This window comes from Adiantum capillus-veneris, chromosome 30, assembly GCF_014529385.1.
Source record: "Adiantum capillus-veneris isolate H3 chromosome 30, ASM1452938v2, whole genome shotgun sequence".
NCBI lineage: Eukaryota > Viridiplantae > Streptophyta > Polypodiopsida > Polypodiales > Pteridaceae > Adiantum > Adiantum capillus-veneris.
The window spans coordinates 32227761-32241692 of NC_140960.1; positions in this window are offsets into that span (position 1 = coordinate 32227761).

The window sequence follows — 13932 nt, forward strand, 5'->3', positions numbered from 1 at the left end:
GGGTGGCTTTCTAATTTGAATAGCGAACGTCACTTCAACCTCTCTCTTCAAAATCCTCAACCGGAAGTAGTTGGATGCGGAGAGACCTCCACATGCCGCCGGGGGGGGGGGATCCCTCCCCGCTTTACTAGTGGTATAGATGCTAAAACATTGAGGCTAGATTTTTAGATTCAAATAATATATGGCATGATGGGGTAGCCATCTGATAAGGAATAAAGCAGAGGCTTCTAATAGCTTTGTTAGCTCCTTTTGAGACAAGCTTTTGAATACCACCTTATCGTTCTTTTACGCCATTGAGGCATTGAAGAATACCTTGAAGTAGCGAGAACATTGTGCTTCTTGTTTTGGAGAGGGTGTTCGTAACAAATTGTGCCTATGTCTCCTTCAAGTGCATATATCTAAGGTTCCATACTTGCCCAAGATAATGTCCTTACGATGCTTATGTGTGTTTTTTTCCCACAAGAATATCAAAAGCTATGGTAAGCTACAATGTCCAAAAAATAGGCAACACAAAGTTTCTTCGTTTTTGCAACAACACTCTAGGCAATAGGCAATTATGTACATATTGAAAGGCTACAACATGAAGGTTCTTTACTTTGGCAGCTAAATTTCTTCCTGATGCATACAAAGGATGTTGTGTTTTGAAATGGTTTTAGAAATGTAGCCCAATGTACATTTGAATAGGACGATAAATACGACTTATAGACAACCGCTCCAATACATCTTTTGAATTTGAAAGGACCACAATAGCAAGGAAATAGCTTCAGAATTGGAACAATCAACGTACTTTTGTTATAAAAATATATAATAATGGACAATTTGTTTCATTTAATTTTCAAAATTCAAGTTAAAATAAACACGTAATTATGATAATTCATATCTAATATCTATTTTTTGAATATCTTAATATCAAGATGATCATAACTCAACCAAATGAATAACCCACTAGTGGTCACGCTACCCACATAGGGGGTCTTTGCCCAGATTCATATGGTGTCGCCAACTATGGAGCATTTCAACACACCATCGGCATAGTCTACCTCGTGGACACTTCTAGTTGTGAGGGTGAGTACAGGGCAGCTACGGTTGAGTGTGTATGGCTCAGACGTCTTATGGCTGATTTGGGTGTTAGACAGGACAGTGCCAACACTATCTACAGTGACCGTCAGAGCGCATTGGCAGTTGTGAGGAACCCAGTTTTTCATGCTCACACAAAGCACATTGAGGTGCATTACCACTATGTCAAGGAGAGGCTCTCATCAGGAGAAATCAGCTTGGCTTATGTGCCGACACAGGACAACCTTGCAGATCTTTTCACAAAGGCATTGTTTCATGAGAAGTTCGAAGCTTTTTCCAAAGCTTTGGGCTTATTTCCCTTTGTGTATTGATCATGTCCTCAGGGCATGGCACTTCCCTTTACTCTATGTGCCAGCTCTCGTTCACCGCATCACTCCAGGGGGGATTTGTTACCATATATATGTGGTAGTGATGTGTGTGAGCACATTTAGGACTATCGGGGCATTTTTTCCCTCTTTAGGAGGTTTTTTCCCTCGTGCATTGTATATACGCCCATCATTCTAGGGCTATCCATCTTTCCATTGCACACTAAGTAATACACTCTCTGTTGTGTGCCTTGAGATTTCTTCGTCTACTCCAAGTTGTGTGCGTTTTCCTGCAACCCTAATTTCAACAATAGTAACCAAGCCGAAGAGAGAACTCAGAATGTCTATAAAGGCGTTTAAGCCCTTTCTGCACGCCTACTCACGTTTGTACGGTGTGGGGTTACGTCCCATCGAACACTGTTCAAAACATACAAAGAAAACGTTAAGTTAGAATTTAAAAGCACAAATACCTATAGCTACCAAACCTATAGGGCAATACAAAAACACTTACAAAGTTGGCCTCAAATGACGCCCATCCACTGCTTCCCAAGTGGTGCGAGCTCCTTGCCTCTACTCGTGCTCTGGTTTCTCCTTTTGTTGCTTCCACCTATCAGGATTCTCACACACTGCTTTCATTGTATTCTTCCAATCTTCTTTGGCCAGCCAATCTGGCCATGATTTTTTTGCACTTTAGAGCGCTCGTTCTTGTAGTACTCGCACATCCACACCTTCATCAAGTCTGCATTGAAGCGCTCATCCCGATTTGACACGAAAAACTTGTCATGCAGCATATTGATGACTTTGTCTTTTAATTCATTTGACACTTCACTCCAGGTGTTTAGTATCTAGTGTCAAAACACCTAAGAGCAAAGGCCGTGCATGTGCGAGCACCTTCTTGCCGTTGTCATCCAAGATGATGTTGCTACCCCGCTGATGTTGATCGAGTACGCGAAGCCCTCTCGCTTGTGAGGCGTAAACTTGGGTGTCATTGCAGGCGCTTGTGTGGCATCTTGATGGGCCGGTATAGGTGACATTTGTCTACACTAGAGTCTACGCCCCGAAGTGAGGGGTGCTGAGTGGGATGAGTCCCGGACGAGTAGGGAGTGGTGTGTAGCTAGGAACGGCCAATAGCCTCACAAAACCTGGAGTAGAGGGAGACATTGTGGCTGGTGTGGGGGCGGGAAAATAAGGGGGAGGTAAGGAGCTTCGATGACTACGAGGTTGTGTGGAAGCATCAGTGGCACCTCCTCCACAACAACCACCACCACCACTAGAGCGTCGATGCCTAGTGTCTAAATTGTCTAGTTGACACCAAACTCTTGGAGCATGCTGATCGCTCCGAAGCAGACGAAGACTTTGAAGGAGTGGAACGGGGTGACTGTGTATTGGAGTGATGGCGGTCCTCATACCACCTCCTCTACTCAAGATCCAAGGAAGCAAGAAACTGATCATCATCCATTCTACATTAAATACACAAACATTAAATCTTAATGATAAATGGAGAAGAAAATATGAATAAGTTATAATTTGATTCACAATTTGAATTTCACAACTAGCATAGAGACAAGAATGGGCAAAAATCCACGTGAATACAATATATATGATAAAAGGGAGCAAATTGCTCAAATACATTGTTTATGGCTTTAAGAGGTCTCTTTCTAATCCTCGCATAACTCAACATAACTCCCTATGTCTATATAGAGCTCTCCCTTTAGGCAAATGTCCTCCGTTTCATTTTGTAGGTCCTTCGCATGCATCCCATAGAGAGGAGCAATGCTAGGATCATCTGGCACCAGGCTGCTTGGGTGAGGGTACCCAACGTGCATTAAGTCTAGGGCCACATGTGACCCATTCTTTGTATCCCCTTGATTGCAAAAGATACTAGGTCAGTTTTGGGAGGAGAATTGTTGTGTCTTGGCAGACTTCAAAAAGACAGTTTGGCTACAAGAAGTTTATAGAGGATGGTGCTTGTATTCTTGAGATGATGTCGACCAAGCTCTTCCATATTGAAGAGTGCATGCAAAGTGAGAGGGAGAAAAAGAGCAGACATAGAGTGTTGGTGGAGCTCTTAGCAAGGATTTGGAATTTCCCCACTACTCCTTATTGTTCTATATGATCAAAATAGTAGATATTTAGTATGATCATTGTGATGGGTGTCCAACGAGTTGGCATGAACCCTAACAATCTCCCTCTTGAAGGCCAATGTGGCCCAAGTGGTCTGTGTATGTACATCTATACAACCGTGACCTACACCCATCATCTCCATGTAATGTGCAAACCGCTCGGAGGGTAGACTCTTCGTGAGAGCATCTATAGGGTTGTCATCCATAGGGTTCTTCACTAAAATAATCGCTCTCTGACTATCACAATGTGACACTGGAGTTTAAGTATAATGCCAAGATCTCCCAATAGGTGAGCTAACTATACAGCTCCCTTGCTAGCATCAGAAAGTGCCACATACTCTGTCTCTCTGGTGGAAGATGACATATAATTTTGGAGACATGATCTGCATGACACTCTCCTCTAGCAAATAGAAAAACATATCTAGATATGGATCTTTGACCATCCACACAACCTACATTATCCATATTCATGTGATCCACAATGGATGCATCACCGTTCCCAAAGCATAAGAACTTGTCTGACGTACCTTTCAAATATCTCAAAACGTGTTTTATTGCTTCCTAGTGCTTTTTGCAAGGATTTTCCCTAAATCTGCTAAAACCACTCCCATCGCAAAAGAAATGTCTGATCTTGTGGCTACCATGGCGTACATAAGATTGCCAACTGATGAAGAATATGGAACCCTGGCCGTTTCTTCTTTCTTAGCATCACACTTGGGAGCATCATTCTTGCTAAGTTTTCTATATGCCTACATTGGGGTACTCAATGTAGCCTCCCCCTTGTATATTAAAACACTGCAAGACCTTGTGGATATACGTTTCCTCTGATAGCTCCAATATTTCATGTGATATGCATACTAAGAAATTTATTTGCATCTCCCAAATCCTTCATAGAAAATTGCATGCTAAGTGACTTCTTCAAGATGGAAATCTCATCTTTAGACTTCCTAGCAATGAGCATATGATCAACATAAAGTATTAGGATGATAAGTGAACCATCATTCAACTTCCATGTATACAAGCAATGATCTTCCTAACTTCTTACATAACCTCAGGACTACATGTACTTGTCAACGTTCATGCACCATTTCCTTGAGCCTTGCTTTAGTCCATACAATGCCTTACACAATCTACACACCAATTCTTCCCTCATAGGCTTCTTAGGTTTGACTTCAAAACCCTATGGCTGTTCATCTCGACAAGTTTCATGTTCTCAGTGGCTACCAATCTAAGCATAAGATGCAATGTAGTCATCTAGACTACATGAGAGAAAATCTCATCAAAGTCCATGCCTTCTTTTGCTTGAAACCCTAAGCAACCAATCTAACCTTATGCTTAGAATCGGGATCTTCTACCATGTACTTCTTTTTGTACACCCATTTGTAACGCAAGGCTTGTTTGCCCTTTGGAAACTTTTTCATTAGCCATAATAAAATTATACTTTGATTGTGTTGCCTGCTCCCACCTCATGCTATCTTCCATCTCAATAGCCTCCTGGTAGCAGGTAGGTTCTTTGTAGCTAGTCAGTGACCAATAGATAGTCTAATCCTGGGTGAAACCCCTCAGGAAACGACATACACATGTAGATCTCTTCACAACATGATTGCTGGATTTTTCTCTCTCAAGAGCATCACTAGATCTCTGTGGAGCATTACTAGTGGTAGATACATTGCTAATAGACAGAGCTATTTGTGTGACTGGAATTGAGGCTACATCCTCGAGGTGATAGCCTCTTTCATAGATTGTCTATACATCTTTGATTCATTAAAAATCACTTGTGAGCTATGATTAGCTCTTTGGGATTTTGGGTGCTAGAGATGATAACCCATCTCTCCATTTGCAATGTGTGTGCGGCATAGGCCCACATAGATCACTATGTACCAAGTTTAGAGGATTCCCTAACACTCTGTTCAATGTCACTGGTAACCCTAGTCTATTTTCCATAAATACAATGCTCACACAAAATAAAATTAGAATAGTTTTTGTGAAGTTTGTGCCATCAAGCTTCTCTCCATTTGCAATGTGTATGCGGCATAGGCCCACATAGATCACTATATGCCAAGTTTAGAGGATTCCCTAACTCTTTGTTCAATGTCACTGGTAACCCTAGTCTATTTTCCATAAATACAATGCTCACACAAAATAAAATTAGAATAGTTGTTGTGAAGTTTGTGCCATCAAGCTTCTTAATATAATAATCTTCTTTATCAAAAGGTTTATCCATAACTAATAAGATCAAATGCAAGAGAGTGAGACAAGGAATCTATGGTGACATTTATGTGGAGAGTTTCGTAGAATCTTCTCTACACAAAGATTAAATTCTTGAGCAAAACTCAAAAAAAAATGCATAAATTGTGAAAAAGTGTTGATAGGGCATCAACTGGTATATACTACTCCAAAGAAATGTCAAAATACTGCCAACTTGGCATCAAAGCATCTATACCCTTCTATACGTATCCTATGGCGAGGACATTAGTGGGGATCTCCAGCAACGTAATCCACCTCACACTGGGTAACCCAGCCCCCAGTGCTCGGCTTATGAAAAACCTCACACAACAACCCTCGAAAAGGTTATGCAGACATGACTAGCCAGAGTCTTAGAAAGGGCTCTTCTAGACTGAGTCTCAAAAATGGTCGGGACTACCAAAACAAGACAATATAGGCTCCACAAGGGTGTACATGAACAATATACACAACACAACATATATGAATCGAATAAAACACTAAAAAATACATTATACATGCACTAAAAAGCACCAACAAGTATGCAAGCAAACAGATCCTTCTAGAGATAATGCTCTCAAAAGAGCTCACAACACAGTATTCATGCTATCATATGCATAATCAAAATGCATACAGCTCCCACTGGAAGTGAAGTGATGAAAAAACATGTATACAATTACTATAGACTGTGTGAGTATAAGAGAGTTGTAACAACCTATAGATCCGGAGAGTGCTATCTAAAGAATAAGTCACAAGTGTATACTTCATGGCCAAAAATACATATGGAAATCCAAAACTGCTCTTAAAAAAATGCATGGAGAGCACAGTACACCTGTGTATGCAAAAGAGTATCTATTCATTAACAAGTAAACTCCACCTATAAATTTGTCGACAAAATCTATGCCTTGATAGGAATTGAGACCTCAGTTGAAACTTCAACCCTAACACCACTTGTGATGTAGATGCAAAAAACTACACCTCCGAGCAATGCGCCAAGAAAACAGCCTCTTGGGAGACCTTGTGATAGCAAAAGGTACACTCCCCCTCCAATACTACACGGTGTTAGCCCTCAAACACACCTTGGCCCTCTCTCGCCGATGTCAAAGAGCGTGTATGTATGTTGAAATAGAGTGTAAGGGTGTCTATACAAAGAATACCTCCAAGTGTGATGTTAATGTCGTATGATGATTTTTAGAGGTAGATAGTCCATGGCGAGGACACGCAAAATGCAAAGATCAATGGGATGAATAAGATCGATTGTTAAAGAAATCTTAATTGATGCTGTACGTTGAGAAGCATCGAGAGTCAAATCCAATGCCGAAAACATTGGTTGATATCTACCTTGGCTAAAAAGACTTCAAAAGGAGGGTAAAGCCTAAGGACATCTGTTGGGAATACTCTTGACATGGTGAAGAAGCTGCAACAACAATCAAAATCAGAATCCAGCTTGAAACTATTAGAGTTTTGGCATCTCAAGTGAACTGCCCAATGTGATCCCATTATTTAGTTTGTTTAGGTATTTATTTTACTTATTTGTCAAAGTCTGGGTAGGGCAATTTACTGAGGTTGCTATATAAGCAACCCCTTGCCTCCATTGTATACACATTTCAATTATTCATTGCCAAGGTTAATTGGTTCAGGCAACTCTCTCGTTCTCTCTCTCTCATGCTCACTCCCCTTGGTCTCTACGCTTAAATGCATTGTCAACTTTGACATGGTATCATATCTGGGTCGCTTAAGACACTTGGAGTGGAGGAGCAGCCATTTCAGAAGAGCATTTCCCTTGTCGTCGGCATCCCTTGAAACCCACAATCTTTATAAAATTCTTGGCGTTTTTCTCCTTTACTGGCCTCCAATTCCCTTTCTTGATTGCACACAACAATGCTGACCCTCCCTCTTCTTCTGTGCATTTAAGAACGTCGACAACACGTGCCCCCCCTTGGTGGCAACAACACAAACCCTGCGTTCTGAAACACTACCTCCTTTGGTGCCACATCCCATCCCCTTTGTTTGTGAGCATCTTGAAACACTACCCACCCTTCCTGCGCTGAGCGTTTTAGAATGCTACTAGTCAACGACCTCCTCCCATTGTAGCATCACTACAAGAGGCTCTTCATATTAGCGACGCTCAAAAAAAAATTCCCGGCGTCGCTATGAGCGTCGCAAATTTACAAAGAAATTTGCGACGCTCATAGCGACGCCGGCTGGGGTAAAAAAATAACCGAGCGCGCCCAAAAACTCAGATCTCAGATCTGAGTTTTTCGGCGCCCTCAAGCAAGGAACAGGTAACGCTCTCCCTCACTCTCTCTCTCTCTCTCTCTCTTTTTCTTCTCCACACACACACACACACGAGGAGAGGAAGGAGAGCCAGGTATGCTCCTTCCCTCTCCTCATTCTCATGTTCCCTTCCCCTCTTTCTCTCTCCCTCTCTCTCTCTCACACACACACACATACACACACACACACATAGTGTTTTTGAGAGAGAGAGAGAGAGAGAGAGAGAGAGAGAGAGAGTACAAACAAAAACAAAAACGCACACACACATACATAAACAAAAAATGCACACACACATTGAGAGAGAAAAAGAGAGAGAGAGCATGCATAAACAAAAAACGCACGCATTGAGAGAGGAAAAGAGAGAGAGAACATGCATAAACAAAAAACGCACACATTGAGAGAGGAAAAGAGAGAGAAAACATGCATACGATCCAAAAAAACGCACACACATTGAGAGAGAAAGAGAGAGAAACTAATTTAACGTCGTAGGAAACTAATTAAAATTAAAAGACCTAAAGATCTAACCGACGAGGAGTTGAACTCAAGACCTATTATTCAAGAGGGAAATGGCATAATCAATCTATCATACTTGGCATGGGTGATAGAAAGGTTATACCATTTATTTCTTTTTATTGGCACACACATCCACACACGCGCACACACACAAGAAGAAGAGAGTTATAACGTCGTAGGAAACTATCTTAAAAGACGTTAAAGATTAGGTTATATGTAGACTTACATTAAATTAGATTTAGGTTTATTTTTAACTAGATTTACGTTTATTTAAGCTAGATTTAGATTTACGTTATATTAGATTATATTTAGGTCTCCATAGACTGCGATGCCTGCATGAAGCGGGTGAAGAAAGCCCTCAATGGAATATAGGGTATTGCTGCCTTCACTCATGGTGGGCTCCGTCGATCCAAAAGTACTGGTGAAATGTCTTCAGAAGATAGGGAAGAAGGTGGATCTTCAGGGCGGCAAGAGTCACTACATCCCCGACACAATGACCATCTAGACAACCTCTAGTCATTAGACTTACGTTAAATTAGATTTAGCTTTATTTTTAGTTAGATTTACGCTTATTTACGTTAGATCGAGTCCACGCAAGAATTACTTACGGTTTAGGGTTTAGAGTTAGACAAACTGTGAAAAGATCTACTGTGAAAAGATGTTAAGATGAAGTGAAGTGCTACAGCTAGAGAAGAGGCAAAGGGGTTTTGTCCACTACATGCAGTATCATGTAGACGTGGGTCTGTAGATTTCTTGTACCCAGAAATATAGGTATTGACCAATAAAGACGAGATTATAACCCGGTGGTTCTGATCTCCGTGCACCTCTAGACCGAGGTGTGCGGGGATTGGACATGACTAGAGAATGTGAGGTAAAGAGAGAGAGAGAGAGAGAGAGAGAGAGAGAGATAAGACGAAGAATGCCAATAGAATATTAAATTTGTTGTCCAGGTTATAAGTTTTTTATCCTCATTATGAGTAGCGACGAGGATGTGGGACCGTCCAACCGAAACACCTATCTCTCAACGAGGGTCTTATGTCCTTGTAATCAATGCAAGCATGCTGTGCGACGGACAAGACGTGTTTCTTTGCAGCACGTTCGCGAATTTGACGAGTTCGATCCATCTATTATAGATCGAGTTGTTGCCAATTATAACTCGTCGGACTCTGACGCTGGCCAGCAAGCAGCAATCTTGCAACCCAATAGACGTGTTCACAGGCGCTTTGGTCAAGCAGCATATGTGAGGCCACAAGATGTAGCCTCTGACAGCTCGGGGGATGATCATGCAGAGCACATTCCCAACGAGGCAATGTTTGAGCCCGAGATTGATGAAATGATCGAGACGATCATGGATTCAGAAAGGCTTATCTATGATGATATGAAAAGTGAAGCCGATACGCCATTGTATAATGGAGCACGTATGTCTAGATTGAAAGCACTCCTGGTTCTTCTCAACATGCAGGCAAAGTTTGGATGGAGTGACACTAGCGTCACAGCGCTTTTCAGGTGATCTATTACAATTAGTTTACTTTAATAGAACTCTAAATGTATAATGATCTGATAGATTTTTACACGACTGTATCATATTTTTATGTTGTGTAGATTGCTGAAAGAGCACATACTACCAGCTGACAATGTGATGCCAGATTCCCGAGATGAAGCAAGAAAGATTTTGCGAAACTTGGGGATGGATTACAATTCTATCCACGCTTGTCCTAATGACTGCATTCTTTTCAGAGGGGAATACATAGACATGGAGAAGTGTCCGAAATGTGATTCCGAAAGATATCGAGTAGATCTCCACGGGACAAAAATTCCACAAAAGGTTTTGCGACATTTCCCTCTGCTTCCTCGCATCAAGCATTTCTTCGAATGTAAGTCCATGGCCGCCCTAGCATCATGGCATGAGGAGAATAAATCTTCGGATGGTGTGCTACGAATTCCTGCAGATTGCGTAGCGTGGAAACATATAGATGGAACATGGTCGGATTTTGCCAGGGAAGCTCGAAATTTGCGCTTAGGCCTGGCTATGGATGGCGTAAATCCATTTGGTCAAAGATCAACATCTTACAGTGTATGGCCCGTTGTCATCGTCAACTACAACATTCCCCCGTGGTTGACTACGAAGAAGGGGCACCTATGGCTAAGCTTGATTGTGCCAGGGCGATATAAAGTGGGGAATATGGATGTGTATCTTCGTCCACTATTGGAAGAGCTACAACAATTGTGGATTGGCATAGAGGTGGTGGATATGAGCCGACACACAGGACGACGGAATGCTTTGATCAGAGGCATTCTAATGTGGACCATGCATGACTATCCCGGGCTAACAGAATGCTCAGGTGATCTATTGACACTTCTCACTCAGACACTGTAAATCTTGTTTTTTCCCATAGTTGATCTATTATCATGTGTATACATGCAGGGCTTCAAACAAGCGGATACAGAGCATGTGTCACATGTGGACCTAGACTGAATGCACGTAGGGCACCCTCACTGAAGAAGCAAATCTACAAAGGTCATCAAGCGTATCTTCCAGAGAATCATGTGTTACGCGACGGCTTTTTGGGAAGAGAGCCACCAAGGATGTCTGCACAAGCATGGTTAGAGCAGAAGGAGATGTGCGATGACGGATTGCCTCCAGGGATGAAGAGACTATCTCTATGGTACGAGTTACCATACTGGCCCCGACTCATGATCAATCACTTGCTCGATCCAATGCACATATTCAAGAATGTGGGTAATCTACTATGGGACCATTTGACCGGCAAGAAAGATACTTTGGGAGCCAGAGTTGACCTTAGAAATGTGGATCGTATGGAGCAATATTGGCCGCAAACAACGTCTGATGGATCGATAAAACTCCCTAAAGCACCATGGATTTTCACAGGAGCCCAAGAACGCAAAGTAAAAGAGACCATTCGATCTTTGCGGACCCCCACTGGCGTAATGCACTCGCTCCGAACGTGTTTTACTAAAGAAGGAAAGCTTACCGGTTTGAAGTCACACGATTGGCATAAAATGTGTCAGGTACGTTCATAGTGGACTTTAATATCATTGCATAAAATGTGGACTTTAATATCATTGCTGCACATACTTTACAGTTTATTTTACCGGTTGCCATTGAGGGATGTTTGTCTCTCGACATCCGTAACACAATCTACAAACTTGCAAAGCTGGTGCAATGGATTTCACAAAAGGAGATCAACGTAGACTCCATACCATTCGCCAAACTAAATGCTGCGGAGCTTGTGTGCATGTTTGAGAAACATTTTCCTACTACCAGTTCAGGTGCATCTTCTTGTTCACATAGTTGATGAGGTGGAAATAGCTGGCACAGTTCATTCCAGATGGATGTTCTTCTTAGAACGTTTCATGAAAATGCTTAAGGGATATCTGCATCAAAAGGCATGTCCGGAGGGTAGCATGGCAGAAGGTTGGTTGGTATCAGAGTCCCTCGTGTACATTGGAGAGTGGCTAGACGGATTTGATAAAGCCCGGGACACGCTATGGTGAACCATAGATGATGAGCGCATATCTGGGATTGTCATGTGCAATCTCGGTGTTGAGAAGAAGATGACGGAAGATCTAGAGGCTAAAATCAACCGATTTTGCATGCTTCACAATCCAGTGATGCAAAAGTGGATTTCACAATATGAGGATGCAAAGCAAGAGCGACAAAGGGCACGAATCGAGTGGAGACGGGGAAGACGACCACCGATGCACTATCCAGCGGTTCTGGAGAGCCTACCAACCTTCATGAGCTTAAGATGGTTGCACAACCAATTGAAAAGTGCACAACAATGCGGTGACGAAGTGACTGAAGAAGAGTGGGAGTACTCTCGGGGTTGCGCGACCAAGGTAAGTTTGCAATGTACGACTAGCAAGTGACTTTATTTATAAATGTTTGAACGGCCACTCATAATCTTTGTTCGTTGTAGTATAAGTCATACACAGCAGCATGGTGTAAAGGTCGACATTTTAGGGTGGAACGAATCGACAAAAAGCGTTTTACTCAAGATTGTGGAATCATGGCAAAATTTGAACAGTCTAGTCGACGACGTTCCTCTGATGCAGATCCTGTGGTGGCGGAACTCACTTACTTCGGCACGCTGCAAGAGATTTTGAGGATCGATTACAGAGGATTTTTTGTCGACTTGTTCGACGTGCAATGGTTCAAGATAATCATGGAGGGTCGCAACGCTACTGTGCGTAGAGGAGAGTCTGGTTTTCTTGAGGTGGATTCTACTAAGAAATGCACTGACCTAAGAGACACTTTCGTACTACCCGAGCATTGTGAACAAGTAAGTATGTAAATAGTTAACATCCCCCTTTTACAAGTTATGTGCTTGAAAGCTCTCATGTAAGTTATGTGGCTCTGGCAGGTAATATTTCATCCTACAAAGTCTACATCAAACTGGTGGTACGTCATAGAGGTAGCCCCTCGTAGTGCAAGGACGTATGAAGGCTACCATGTGCCAATCACAACCACATCAATGGAGGAGATCAGAGAAGATGCTCAATCAGAAGCCGCTGCGGTGGTGCCAGACGAGCATCAAGATGCTACTACTCTATATGGGGTGCATGCAGAGGAGCTACAAAATGAAACAGAGGATATGTGTTTAAACGGAGAGCTCTATATAGATATAGGAAGTTATGCTGAGTTATGCGAGGATGAGAGAGAGATCTCTTAAAGCCACAAATATTGTATTTGAACAATTTTGCTCCGTGTTGTAAAAGCTCTGGCTCTCTAAGTACCTTCCATGGTGTATAACGCTCTTTTCTACTCGCGCTCACATCTTTTGATTGAAAATTCTGAGTTTTCGACTTGCCTCTTCTATCACTCGATTCATTGCGTCATTGTATTTATATGCGTCATTACGTCATTGTATTTAATGGTCTTTGCGTCATTGTCTACTCTATTCATTGAATATTAAGTTTAAATATTCGTGTGTTTAATGCAGGTATGGATGATGAGGAGTTTCTTTCTTCTTTGTCACCGCAGCAGAGACAGTGGTACGTGGAGCGTCATCGCTCTGGCGCATCATCGCGCGTTCCTACTCCATCCGCATCTCCCTCTCTTTCGGAGCATTCGGCGCGCTCCGAAGCTTCGGCGTCGACGAGACAAGCTTCACACTCGTCTAGACACCAGCGCTCTAGTGGTGGCGGTGGAGGTTGTTGTGGGGATTCCGCCACCGATGCCTCCACACCGCCTCGTGTTCGACGAGGCTCTTTACCCTCCCCTTCTTTGCCCGCCCCCACACCAGCCACAGCATCGCCATCTACGCCAGGTTTTGCACGGCTGACTGTTCCTAGAAGCTACACACCTCTACCTACTCCGCCAGGAGCCACCCCACTCGACACTCCTCGCTTCGGGGCCCAGACGCCGGTGGAGACACCTAACGTCCGTACCC